At 33.9% G+C, this 13,978-nt stretch overlaps 1 pseudogene; it reads right to left on the bottom strand.

Annotated features, from left to right (window-relative positions):
- The window catches only part of LOC131163378 (subtilisin-like protease SBT3.5), an 83,499-nt pseudogene that overhangs the window by 5,022 nt on the left and 64,499 nt on the right, over window positions 1-13,978 (bottom strand).

Raw genomic sequence — 13,978 nt, 5'->3', positions numbered from 1 at the left:
TTAACATGTCTGATTTCTATAATAGTCATGGCATAATACATCAATCATCTTGTGTGCTAACAACAACACATCTCATAAATAGAACCCCTTCTTCTATTCTCCAAAATCAAACACCATACTTTCTTTTATTTAAAAAACATCCAGCTTATAACTATCTAAAAGTTTTTGGGTGTTTGTGTTTTGCTAGCACACTCACTGCCCATAAAGGAAAATTCCAACCAAGAGCTTCAAAATGTATTTTTCTGGCTTATCCACTAAATGTCAAAGGGTATAAACTTCTAGATCTTGTTACTCTTAAAACCTTTATTTCCAGAAATGTAGTTTTTCATGAATCCATGTTTCCTTCCATACCAGACACAATTCATACACCTTTTGTTTTTCCTAATTTTCCTCAATATTTTGATTCTTTAAAGTCCAATCATTCATCACCTTCTATTACACATACTCCTCAATTTGAGAACACTTCCATTGAACATACTCATATTGACACTCTCAGAAGATCTCAAAAGACCAGAAATCCTCTTGCATACTTAAAAGAATTTTTGTTGTGGTAATATGGCTCAAACACTTTCAGCTTCTCAATCATCTCCCAATTGCAGCTTAACTTCTACTAAAGGCAACCCTCATTCTATTCTTCATTATCTTTCTACTTCTTAGTTATCCCCTAAATATAAAAACATTTTTTGCTGCTGTTACTTCCACTTTCGAACCTCACACATTCAAATAGGCTATTGCTCATCCTCAATGGCAAAATGCCATGGCAGAAGAAATAAAAGCTCTTGAATTAAACAATACTTGGGATCTTGCCATTTTACCCTCCAATAAGATTGCAATAGGTTGTAAATGGGTTTTTCGTGTCAAGTTCAATGCTAATGGCACAATTGCAAGGCATAAAGCCAGACTAGTGGCCAAGGGCTATACTCAACAAAAAGGATTAGATTTTTTTGATACATACTCTCCCGTTGCTAAAATGACAACTGTGCGAACATTACTTGCGGTTGCTGCTGTAAAACACTGGAATTTACATCAATTAGATGTAAATAATGCCTTCTTACATGGAGATCATAATGAAGAAGTATATATGCAATTACCACCAGGCTACTCTTTAGTAAATGACCCTCGTGTATGCAAACTCAAAAAGAGTATCTATGGACTAAAACAAGCATCACGACAATGGTTCTCCAAGCTATCCACCTCCTTTCTGCAATTTGGTTTTACTCAGGGCAAATTAGATTCTTCTCTCTTTATCAAAATAACCCCCTCAACTTTTATAGCTTTACTCATTTATGTTGATGATGTCATTCTTGCTTCTGACACTATTGCTCAGATTAATGAGTTCAAGAAATTTCTCCATGATTCTTTCACAATAAAGGATCTTGGTGAATTAACATACATCTTGGGTTTTGAAATAGCTAGATCAGCTAAAGACATTGTTATATCTCAGCGAAAATATGCCTTGGATATTCTCCAAGACAGTGGTTTCTCTGGCTGTAAACTAGCAAATTTTTCCATGGAATTTACTCTGAAACTTAGCACAACAGATCTCTCTCCTCCCCTAACTGATCTTGCATCATTTCGAAGGCTTATAGGTTGATTGTTGTACTTAACTATAACTCGACCTGATATTACTTATTCTGTTCAAGCATTAAGTCAGTGTAGACACCCTATTTTTGTCCTAACCAAATAGAACAAAGGGTCATTTCTCATTGTATTATTATTATTATTATTATTATTATTATTATTATTATTATTATTATTATTATTATTATTATTATTATTTCCTTATTTTTATTATTATTATTATTATTATTATTATTTTTATTTTCACTATTATTATCATTATTATTTATTTTCCTATATTGTTATAAGTAATTTATTATTATCACTATTATTTATTTATTTATTATTATTATTATTATTATTATTATTTTCATATAATATTGTAATTACTTTATTATTATTTTTATTAATTTTCTATTATTACAATTATTATTATTATTTTCATATATTATTATTATTATTTTGCTATTATTAGTATTATTATTATTGTTTTATTATATTATTATATTATTAGTATTATTAGTATTAGTGCTATTATTATTACTTTCATTATTATTATTATTATTATTATTTTTATTAGTGGTTCTAGGGTTTTGGGGAATGCCTATATAAAGGCCTTCTTCACACAGCCAAAGGGCCCCGCGCGGGGGGGGGGGGGGGGGACAGCAGCAGCGGCAACTCCGGCCAACTCCATCTTCTCCACCTGCGGCCACAACACTGTTGCCTATCTCCCATCATCATCCACGGCAACCCCTCCATTCACGGCCACTTCAGACTTCCTCATTCCTGCAGCACCGCCAGACCACCCTCTGCAGCCAGCCAAGCCACCGAGGACCTCCAACTCTGCAATCCACCACTACTCCGGCGACCACTTTCACTCCTAGCCACCATCGCCTCCCTCCAGGAACTCCGGCCACCCTCTGCGGCCAGCCGAGCACCATACCACGGGCCCGAGCCACCGGGGACCTCCAACTCTGCAATCCACCACTGCTCCGGCGACCACTTTCACTCCTAGCCACAGACTCCTCTGTCTCTCGGCCGCACCTCCAGCAAACCTCAGCCCAGACAGCCCCTGCTCAACCTGCAGCAGACCACCGCGAGCACCAGCTCCTACCAGCAGCCCCCAGACCCGCACACAGCAGTCTCCACGCACCAGACCTCCACGATTCTCCCTCGGCAATCAGCAGAGTAGCAGTCCACGAATCAGACCACTCCACCCGTCGCAGCACCCAGAGTAAAATACATCCTAAAGCACACACCTTTACACACACTAAGGCACGCACAACACACGCACACATATATATTTATTTTATAGTTAGTGTTAATATATATATATATATATATATATATATATATATACATACATATATATATATATATATATATATATATACATACATATACATATATATTTTATATTGACCCTATTAGGATTGTTATTCGTATATTATTGTTAATAATATTATTATTTGTATATTATTAGTAATAATATTATTATCATGTGAATATCATTATCAATAGTGTTGTTATATTATTTGTATATTACCATCAATAATATTATTATATGGTTTGTATATTATTTTTAATATTGTCATCATATTATAGGTGTATTGTTATTATTAGTCATATTATTATGTAGTTGGCTCATTATCGTTGGCATTATTATTATATTAATTATATTAGTATTAGTATTATATTCGTTTATATAGCATTATTGGTAAGCTTGTTATGTGATTAGCATGTTACTATTATTGTTATCATAATATTGGTATATTGTTGTTATTATCAAATATGTAGTGCTCACGTGATATGTTTGGTTTGATTGCGTTTGAGTCTGTAAGGTTCATGTGATGGGGTTAATGTTTAGGATTTTAGTTGTTTTTATTAAGGCCATATTCATTATTGTGTGTATGTAGGATTTTTGTTATTATTGTACCAATTTTATGTTTAATACTTGTATATTTAGGGTGTATACTAATTTTGGCAACCATGTTGTATTGATATATATTATTTTCAGCAATACCTTGTTTTCATAATTTCATTATCTCTTTACCTTTGCATTGGTTTCCATGTTTTAATTTTAAATTTGGTTTATTTCTTTTATTAATTATTTCCATATTGGTGTAAAAGTATTTATAGGATATTAGGGGTGTGTACCATTAGGAAGATTATTATTATTACCTTTTATTTATAGTGTATTATTATTATTATCATGTGTGAAATTATTACGTTACCATTATGATATTCAGAATATGTATTTATTGTTAATATGTGCATATTGTTACTATTAATATTATTTATTATTATCATTATGGGATTACTACTATTAATATTAATATTATTATTATTATTATTATTATTATTATTTTTACTATTGTTCTTTATTATTGTTATTATTGCTATTATTATGTTCATTATTATAATGATTATTATTATTTTATTTTTTTATTATATTTTTGTTATTAAATATTTTTGATTTTTTTTATCCCTATGATTTTATTGCGGGGGTATGAGCCTTTGGGCATCACGTACCTTAAGTTCTGAGGGAATATATATGTATATATTATATTTATTTATTTATTTATTTTTCATGTGTATTTATAAATTCATAAAAGGAGTAATTTAGACTTATTAGATTAACTTAAGGATAATTTCAAATTAATTGGGTACCGTTCGTAAGAACGGACGCGTAGGTGGTGCTTGTACCTTTCCCTCGCGTAACCGAACTCCCGAGCCTAACTCTGGTAACGTAGACCCATTCTACCCCTAACGGGGTAGTATCATGTGTTCTAACCACACTAAAAGGTTAGTGGCGACTCCGACATTTCATATTTTTTTTTGAAAATTAAAATTCATTTTTATTTTGCCGCCCGGGGCACAAGCGCCCCCGGGACGTCGCGACAGCTTGGCAACTCCGCTGGGGACCTTTGAGAGTTGAGCCAATAATTAATTAGAAATTATCCCAAGTTCAAATTTAATAAATCTTTTAATTACTCCTTATTTTGTGAATATTGTACTTTGTAAATAACCTTGATTAATTGTAAATATTTTATTTCCATAATTTACAACAACCTTAACTAATTAAAAATATTTTGTTTTCTAATTTTTTGTAATATTAATTGTAGATATTTTGTTTCCAAATATTCTGAATAATCATATTAATTGTAGATATTTTGAATAAGCATATTAATTATAGATATTTTATATACTAATCGTAAATATGTTGTTTCCATATATTTTTTTTGTAAGCATATTAACTAAAAATATTTTGTTTCCAAATTTTTTGAATAAATTAATTGCAGATATTGTGTTTCCATACCTTTTGAATAAATATATTGATTGTAGATATTTTATTTTCGTATTTTTAATAGCATGTGAATAAATGTGGGGGTAGCGGGATTAGGTTAAAAATTGAATTCACACACTTTCATGCTCTATACCCGAGCTTTACCTGCTAAGATTAGATAGGGGTGTAATAGCGTTTGTCCCTTCGTAGCTTAAGCTTGATGGGACCCGCGAACCACCCCGCTCAGTGCGAGTTTTGTCCGGACCCCTATGGGGGAGGATGAAATTTCAAACTGGAGACCTTTTTGTCAATAGGGATTAGAGCCTACCCATACGAACTTATCCATAGTTTTCCCTTAACTAGGATTGAGCCATGAAAAACCTTGTATATACATACCTACCCTGGGTCGGGACAGGATCCACATCCTTCACCATGTATAGTATGTTGTATATATGTTGTGAGATACTTTGTATTATATCATACATTTTGCATCCATTTTAGACATACATATTACATAGCCAGTATTCTGAAAAGGCCCAAACATGAGATCATGGCCCATCCTTTCAAAAAATGAAGCAATTGGCTCGAGTATTTTAAAATACGAGTTGGATCAACCTTTTTCAAATAACTTGGGCCCAATTTTTTTTAAGAAATAACAAGCATAGGCCCAACCTTCTTCTAAGCAAAAACCCGGCCCAAGCCTGATTTTCAAAAAGGGTCAAATCCAAATTTCAAAAACAGGCTTCGACCCTATTGCCTAAAAATATGGGTCAACATTTTTCTAAGCAAATCCAAGCCCAAGTCCTTTTAAAACTAGGGCCTAATCCCATCATGAAATATATTGAAGCCCATATTTTAAAATACTTGAGGACCAAGTGCACACTAAAGTCCATAATTCCGCATTTAACAAATCCAACGGGTTGACTAGCCTGGGTCAACCCCAACCTCAGAACATAATCTGACCCTTCATAGAATCTGAGGTACATGGACCATTAGCAAGGAAAGGACTGGTTGAGGGAAGATTTGAACTGAAAATGTCACCCATCAATGGTCGCGAAATCATTCATTAGTGGAATTTTTCTAGAATTTTGGCAAAGTAGTCATTTAGGTTACATCGCATTCATGCACTTCATTTCATGCATAGCCATATAGGATGGGCTACATGTATGTTCATATCTTTGTTTGAATGTATAAGTGCACTAGTTTGATCCATACATAAACACTTATTGCACAACATAATCATTGCATCCCATGGTCATGCATTAAATACTCACACATTCATGCATTACATAATCATAGATTCGGTTCTAAAAAGAAAGTTTTGGTCCATAACTCTCTCAAGGAAAGAAGCTGCCTGAATAATTGAAAGCAATATTGAGACCACTACACATCAGTACAATACTCGAAGAAATGCAAGAGAAATGAGCGAACAACTAGAAAATAGGGTCCTGGGCATAGAACAAGGACAAGAAGAATTAATTGAAAAAATGAGCAAAATTCTAGAATTGTTGATGAACAAAGGAAAAGCAGTACAAAATGATTCTGAAACAGATATGGACCCTACTCATCCTCTAGGGTTCACCCCAAATCATGGACAAACATCAATTCCACCACATGGAGTCATGGGGAGTCCAATGCCAAATATACCTCCATTCATCCCTAATGTGTCAGCACAAGGGTTTCCAGTAGCAGGAACTTCCCTCTTAGTAACTTCTGATATAGGGATAAACAGATCTGAGTCTGAATGTCGTTGTGATGTATTAGAGGAGCGCTTGAAAGCAATTGAAGGGTATAATACATTTGACTCCGTTGACCCTAATGACCTTTGCCTAGTGCCAAAGGTCACTCTGCTGCCAAAATTCAAGTTACCGGATTTCAAAAAATTCGATGGGACCCACTATCCTCGGACCCATTTATGCCTTTATTTCCAAAAAATGGCTGCACACACCGATAATGAGAGGTTGATGATGCATTGCTTTCAAGATAGCTTGACTGGAGCGGCTATCAGATGGTACATTCAGCAGGATCGAGCTCGAATCCATACTTGGAAAGATCTGGCAAATTCATTTATAGCTCAGTATTGCCATGTGATAGAAATGGCACCTGATCGTATGATCCTGCAAAGCATGCAAATGAAACCTAATGAAACATTCAAAGAATATGCATATAGATGGAGGGACATTTCCATCCAAGTGAGCCCTCCGGTGGAAGATAGGGAGACTATCTCCCTATTCGTGAATACATTGAAAGATCCCTACTTTGGGCATCTCTTAGGGGCAACTCCCCATGACTTCATGGATATTGTTTCTACCGGAGAGAGAATCGAAACAGCCATCAAAGTCAGAAAAGCCAGAAGTAGTGGCGAAGAAACCGGTTCGGACAAGAAATGGACAAATAGGAAGAAGGATGATGAAACTTATATGATTCAAGGGCGACAATACCAAAGAGGTCATAACCAAGGGTTTAGAAGAAATCTTGTTAACTAGATAGCGCATACAGGCACAGGGTCTCGGTTTGTTCCCTATGGGCCTACGCTCACATAGAAAAATGTTCAGACACAGAGATATGGTCCTAATAAGGTGGAACCAATTCCCATGTCCTATTCGGAATTGTTTCCCCAATTGCTCGAAAGAAGGCTCATTTCAACCATCCCTAGAGTAGCTGTACGACACCCCCTACCACAATGGTATGACCCGGATGCTAAGTGTGCGTATCACTCTAATTCTCTAGGTCACACCATTGACCGCTGTTGGACATTTAAACACAAGGTACAGTCGTTGAGGGATGCCGGTTGGTTGGTCTTCGATGATAAGCAGCCAGGAATCCAAAGTGATTCCCTACCCAATCATGGGGAAAGAAATGGTTAATATGTTGTACGAAGGACTGGGAGCTGAGGTTAGGTAAAACAATATGTCAAGTTATGGATCATAGAGTTCTCGTAAGGAGCCCAAAGGGAGCAAAAGTACACAAGGGGCAAGTTTTTGATTATCTAGTTTGTTTCATGTGATGATGTCATTTTAATTCCCTATCTTCTGGTAGTTTGTCGACACTATTATCTTGGACAATTTCCCTTTCATCAATAAAATGAATTATGCATTTTCTCATATCACTTGTGTCATGAGTTCAGTTGACCAAAAATTTGTTTGCTGATGTTTCGTGTAAAGATAAGGAAAATGATAATACCAATATTCATAAGCCAGAAAGTGATGTTAATTTTGAAAACCAAACACGAGAGATGGAATCAGAAGAAGATAAAACAATTTTCCTCACCCTATGAAGACAGATGCTGTGAAGAAATAAAGAATCTTGAAGGAATTCAGTAAAATATATGTGCTATGCCAAGAATTTCAAGTCAATTCGCTGTTCATGTTTTGATCAAATGATAGATGACCATCTTTGGCCAACCAATTATCCCTAAAAAGAACCAAATATTGATTTACCAATTGTTAACCAAGTTGAGCCTTAATGTTAAACTAGTTTTTCTTAAAAGTCAGTTTACCAAAAAGTTAACCTGGGTTGGGTCTCCTAGCATTTGGCAAGTCATATGAGACAACAATGGGGTATTGAAATGATGGCAGGCCATTTTTCTGCTACCCAAAAGAAATTCGAAGAAGAAATCTCTTGCAAGCCCTTTTGAGTCTGAAAAATTCATTTATTGATTAACTCGTCAAAGGATCACACCCCACACTAGGGCAGTTTAAAAGAAATCAGTCCCAAAGGATGTCCAAATAAAATGCTAAAAAGTCCTTCATAAAAGGAAGAGCAAAAGTGCAGCAAAAAAAAGAATATGCGGGGAAGAGAAAGAAGAAGAAAAAGGAAAGAAAGAAATAAGGATATATTACATATGTGATCTTTGACCAAATTACCCTTGATAAAATTGACAATTTTGACCTTTATTTAACCTTTTTCTTCTTTAACCTATAAACCCCCAGCCTACATTACGGTCCATATGAAGTCTTGACTAGATTGGTATACATTGTTGTCTCTAATGATTTGTCAGACTCAATGACGAGTCTGAACTACGTAATGACCTGATCTTGAAAAGGTACGTAGGCAGCTTGTTTAAATAACAAGTTCGGTCAACATCTTGCAAAACGTCTCAACTCGAACTGGGGGCGTAAAACATTATTTGGGGTGGTATTTTTGAGCCTTAGTTTCCCTTTTATTCTGAAAACCTGTATCCCTCAGCCTACGTTTCGTCCCGAGTCTTAAAGACTATCTTGAGATCAAAACATGAGTTGAACTTGATTAAACTAAAGGCAACGTTTAAATATGAGAAATTTCTAATGGTTTTACAGCAGGATGAAACAAAAGAAGAGAGGTGGCCATCGATAAAGCTGGGACAGTTGAAAAAAAGATCAGCCATTCAGTTTGGTAAATTAATATCAATATCATATAACTTTTGAATACTGGTATGAATTTTTCTTGTAATAGCATTGGAACATGGTAAAACATCTATTTTTGGGTGGGTGACCTTTTGGTTTCACAAGTTGATGCCATAATTGTATAATCATTCCTCATTTCCCAAAAAAAAAAAAAAAAACCCTTCTTACTCTTCCAAGCTTGAAAAAAAAAAAAAGGATGGATAGTCAAAGAGTTTCGGAACCACTAGTGTGCTTCTTATAGAGGAGGTCCCGTTGAGGAAATACAATGCACATAGAATCAGTCAATTTAACTGGGGCAAATGTCATGCCAGGCTTTAGAGATCTGCTTATTCAAGAAGAATCTAACAACCAGGCCAAGATCAGTGGCAGATAAACTCATCTGGGGCAAGTTTTGATTTGAGTTTCAGTGGGACTTATTCAAGCACTTTCTTATCAGATTGGATGAACAGGAAAACAGGGCCAAGAGTAGTTATAAATCCATTCAACTGGGTAGATTCTGTGATAGAGTTTCATTTGAGCCAAGTTGACCACCTCCATTAAGAAAATTGGGCCAAGATCAGTTATGAATCCATTCAGCTGGGGCAAGTTTCGAGGGAACCAGGTCAGAGGCAACATAGTCAAGATTAGAGATTGATCGGTTGATTATAGGCACATTGAAAGAAAGTTCATGCATCATCATGCATTTCATGCATTACACAGAAAAGTGCATACATATTATATCATGCAACATGCCTGCATATCCCCATGTTCTGGTGTCATATCAAACACCTTACATGCACACACTCACACACACAGCAAGCCACACAAACACACACACTCACACGCACAGCAAACCACACACACTCGTCACCTGTAGCTTTGTAAACACACAGAGGCATAGGTTAATATCTTATTTGAGTTTTAGTATTGAAAGTTTAGATTTTTATTGTATTTGTTATATAATACTAGTGCTCGATATCCAGGTTTATATATATATATATATTTATTTATTTATTTATTCATTTTTTCTTTCTTTTTCTTTTTCACATATTATTATGAATATTAACTGGTCTACCCTTGTTATGGCAGGATTTCTATCATCATGGTATTTCTTTATTATTTAAATTTTAAGTTTAAATTCTTGATTGTATCTACTTGCAAATGTTAGATGATGTATTATCAAAATAAGGTTTTTTTTAGGGTTGTGATGATTGTTCCATTAATATTCATACACATACTTTTTTTATTGTAAAATTTTTATTGTAGGGATTCGTTTTAATGTTTAAAGCTTAAATGTTGATGTCTAATATTGTTGTAGGTTTTGGATTATATTATTTAATATTTTTATTATATATCCATAGCTATTGTTTGTATATTTGTTTAAAGTACTTATATTATCATTGTATTTTTTTGTAATCACTGTAATATACTTATTTTCATTGTTGTGTGTATTTAGGGTGTCTGGTTGTTATTGTATTCATTTTATGTTTAATAATTGTAAATTCCGGGTTGTGTATTAATTTTGGTTGCCATATTGAATAGGCACACGTTAATTTTAGAAATAACTTGTTTCCATAAGTTCAATTATTTTCTTGCCCTTTTCATTGGTTTCCATACGTTAATTTTAAGTTTTATTTGTTTCTTTAATTAATTGTTGCCATATGTGTGTCTTGTGCATATATTTAACAGCGTGCTAATATTAAGCTAAAATTCCTATTATTAAAATATGTATATTATTAGTTAACGATATTTATTATTATTACTATTAATATTATTATTATTACTATTATCGTTATTTATTACGATTATTATCATCATTATTATTATTGTTATCATTATGGTATTTATTATTATTACTGTTAATATTAGTATCATTATTACTATTATTACTATTTATTAATTTTATCACTCTTATCATTATTAATAGTGTTATCACTATTTTTAATATTTTCGTTATTTGGCCTTATATGTACTATAGTATTTATTTTTATAAAATATTTTCTTGATTTTCATCCCTATGATTTTATTGCGGGGTATGAGCCTTCGGGCATCATGTACCTTAAGCTCTGAGGGAATATATAGGCATATATTATATTTATTTATTTATTTATTTATTTTTTATGTGTATTTATAAATTCATAAAAAGGAGTAATTTAAAGACTTATTAGATTAACTTATAGATAATTTCAAATTAATTAGGTACCGTTCATAAGAACGGGCGCGTAGGGGGTGCTTGTACCTTCCCCTCGCGTAACCGAACTCTCGAGCCTAACTCTGGTAATGTAGACCTATTCTAGCCCTAACAGGGTAGTAATCATGTATTCTAACCATACTAAAAGGTTAGTGACGACTTCAACATTCCCTATTTTTTCTTGAAAATTAAAACACATTTTTAATTTCGCCGCTCGAGGCAGGTGCGCTCCCGGGACGTCACGACAGTCAGTTTATGGCTAATCCAAGTACACTTCATCTTCGAGCTGTTGAAAGGGTTCTCAGATACATTAAATCTACACCAGGTTAGGGTATTTTTTTGTCTGCAAACTCATCTCTTCATCCAAAGGCATACTCAAATAGTGATTGGGATGACTGCTTGGATACTCGCCGAAGTGTGACTGGGTTTATAGTTTTTATTGGGGATTCTCTTATTTCCTAGAAATCGAAGAAGCAGCCCACTGTCAGTAGATCATCTGCTGAGTCTGAATATAGAGCTTTAGCTACAACTACATGTGAAATTCAATGACTTCTTTATCTGTTAGCTGGTTTACATATTTCTCATTCTCAAGCTGCCTTATTATATACAGACAGAAAACCAGCCTCTGAAATTGCTTCTAATCCTGTACACCATGAAAGGACTAAGCATATTCAGCTAGATTGCCACTTGGTTCGAGAAAAACTGCAAGCAAGCCTCATTACTATAATTCATATTCCTTCTAAGCACCAACTAGCTGATATATTAACCAAGCCTCTTGGTTCAATTCATTTTCATCATCTTATTCACAAGATGGGAATGATTAATATCCATTCTCATCTTGAGGGGGGGGGGGGAGGGGTGTTGGAGCTTACAAGATGACCTGGAACATGATCAAGAACCAAACAAAATATGCAAAGTTGTTATAACTAATGTGTAGTTTGTTCAATGGTTGTTATTGTATCTATATATAACAAACCTACTTGTATACCATACATAACTCATTTTCAATGAAAAGAAGAAAGATGATTCTTCTTCTTGCTTTCATCTTTGTTTTGAAAGGCTTTTCTGCATTTTACAACCTTTGCCCATATTCGAATATGAAACTTTAAATATAAATGTTCCAAACTATGATCCTTAGGATATCACTTAAGAAAAAAATCAAAATGCATGAAAGACATGTCGTGACATCCTGGAGTGCGTGTGCCCCGGGGTCAACAAAAATAAAAATTATGACAAGATCTAATTGTGGAATTGGAAAAATTTATCTACGAAGTTCGTAACCCGCATGGAACAAATAAAAATATCCCAGGAAGCAAAAAAGAAAGAAAGAAAACAAAAAAAAAGAAAAGGAATCAGTCAATGAAACTTGATATTTTAATAGTTTAACATATAATTTTTGTATTAGATGTTTTTGAATATAATCTTGAGATGGGGTGAAAAGAAAAAAAAATAGTACCATTGTAATTATGTACCGTTGATATTGTATAACCTAAAGCTTCTAATGACTTCTAGATGGACCAAAACAGTCCACCCCCTTCACCCTCCCTTGAAAAAAAAAAAAAGAAATGAAGAAAAAAGAAAGCATATTCCACACAAAATTACCTGGTTATTTCCATGTATTGTACTAGTGACATTCCAATTTCAAAATCCACTCGAACAGCGGGCATTTCTAACAATGTAAAAACTTCCTTCGCTGCAGCTAATTGAGCATAAATTATACCAACTCCATTCGCTCTTAACACAGTATTGTAAGGATTGATAATTGTTTCTTGACCTATAGGCTGGAAACAGAGTACCACCGTTCCTCTTGCTAGAGTTTCATTCAAGCTACCTCGATCACAAATTCTGTTCAAAATAAATAGGGGAAATGTGTAAAGATTTCTTTAGATATTCTAAGAATGACACTAAGTTTGCTTAACTTTTTAAAAATGCACTTACCACACTTACTACTTGAACGTTACATTTGCCAATGGTTACAAAGATAAAATGTTTATCATACTCTTTTAAACATAACTCTCTCCTTCCTCTCTCTCTCTCTCTCTCTCTCTCTCTCTCTCTCTCTCTCTCTCTCTCTCTTACACATATGTTGAGGATTAACAACAAATTCTTGAAACTTGTGAGAAACAAAATAGAGAAAGAATACATGACAAAGAAAAATTAATCACACGAACAAGACATTGCCAAAAAATCTTTCGTTGGATCAATTAAAGTGTTTAATTGTTGAGATGCAATTCATGAAAATAAATTATACAATAAAGAAATTTCTACAAAATCATACAAGAAAAGGTAAGCGAAGATATGGGAAAAAAGTGACACAATCTCACAGTCAAAGAAAAAATTCAAATAAATCAAAGTTACATGAAATAAGATGCCCAAACAAAGAAAGATAACACTACAAGCTCTAAACTAAAGAAATACTATCTCATGCAATACTTACCTAAACTAAAGAAGGCAACTAGTCAAATTCAAATGCTAATTTCCTATTTTGAGATATTCAATATTTCTTAGGTAAGAACAAAAAGAATTGAAAATTTTATCAGTAAGCGACTTCTTTCGACTTTTTAAATTTTTGTTTTT

The sequence above is a fragment of the Malania oleifera genome, chromosome 9 (assembly GCF_029873635.1).
Source record: "Malania oleifera isolate guangnan ecotype guangnan chromosome 9, ASM2987363v1, whole genome shotgun sequence".
Lineage (NCBI taxonomy): Eukaryota > Viridiplantae > Streptophyta > Magnoliopsida > Santalales > Ximeniaceae > Malania > Malania oleifera.
The sequence above is the reverse complement of the archived record's forward strand: the minus strand, read 5'-3'. Positions and strand labels throughout refer to the sequence as shown.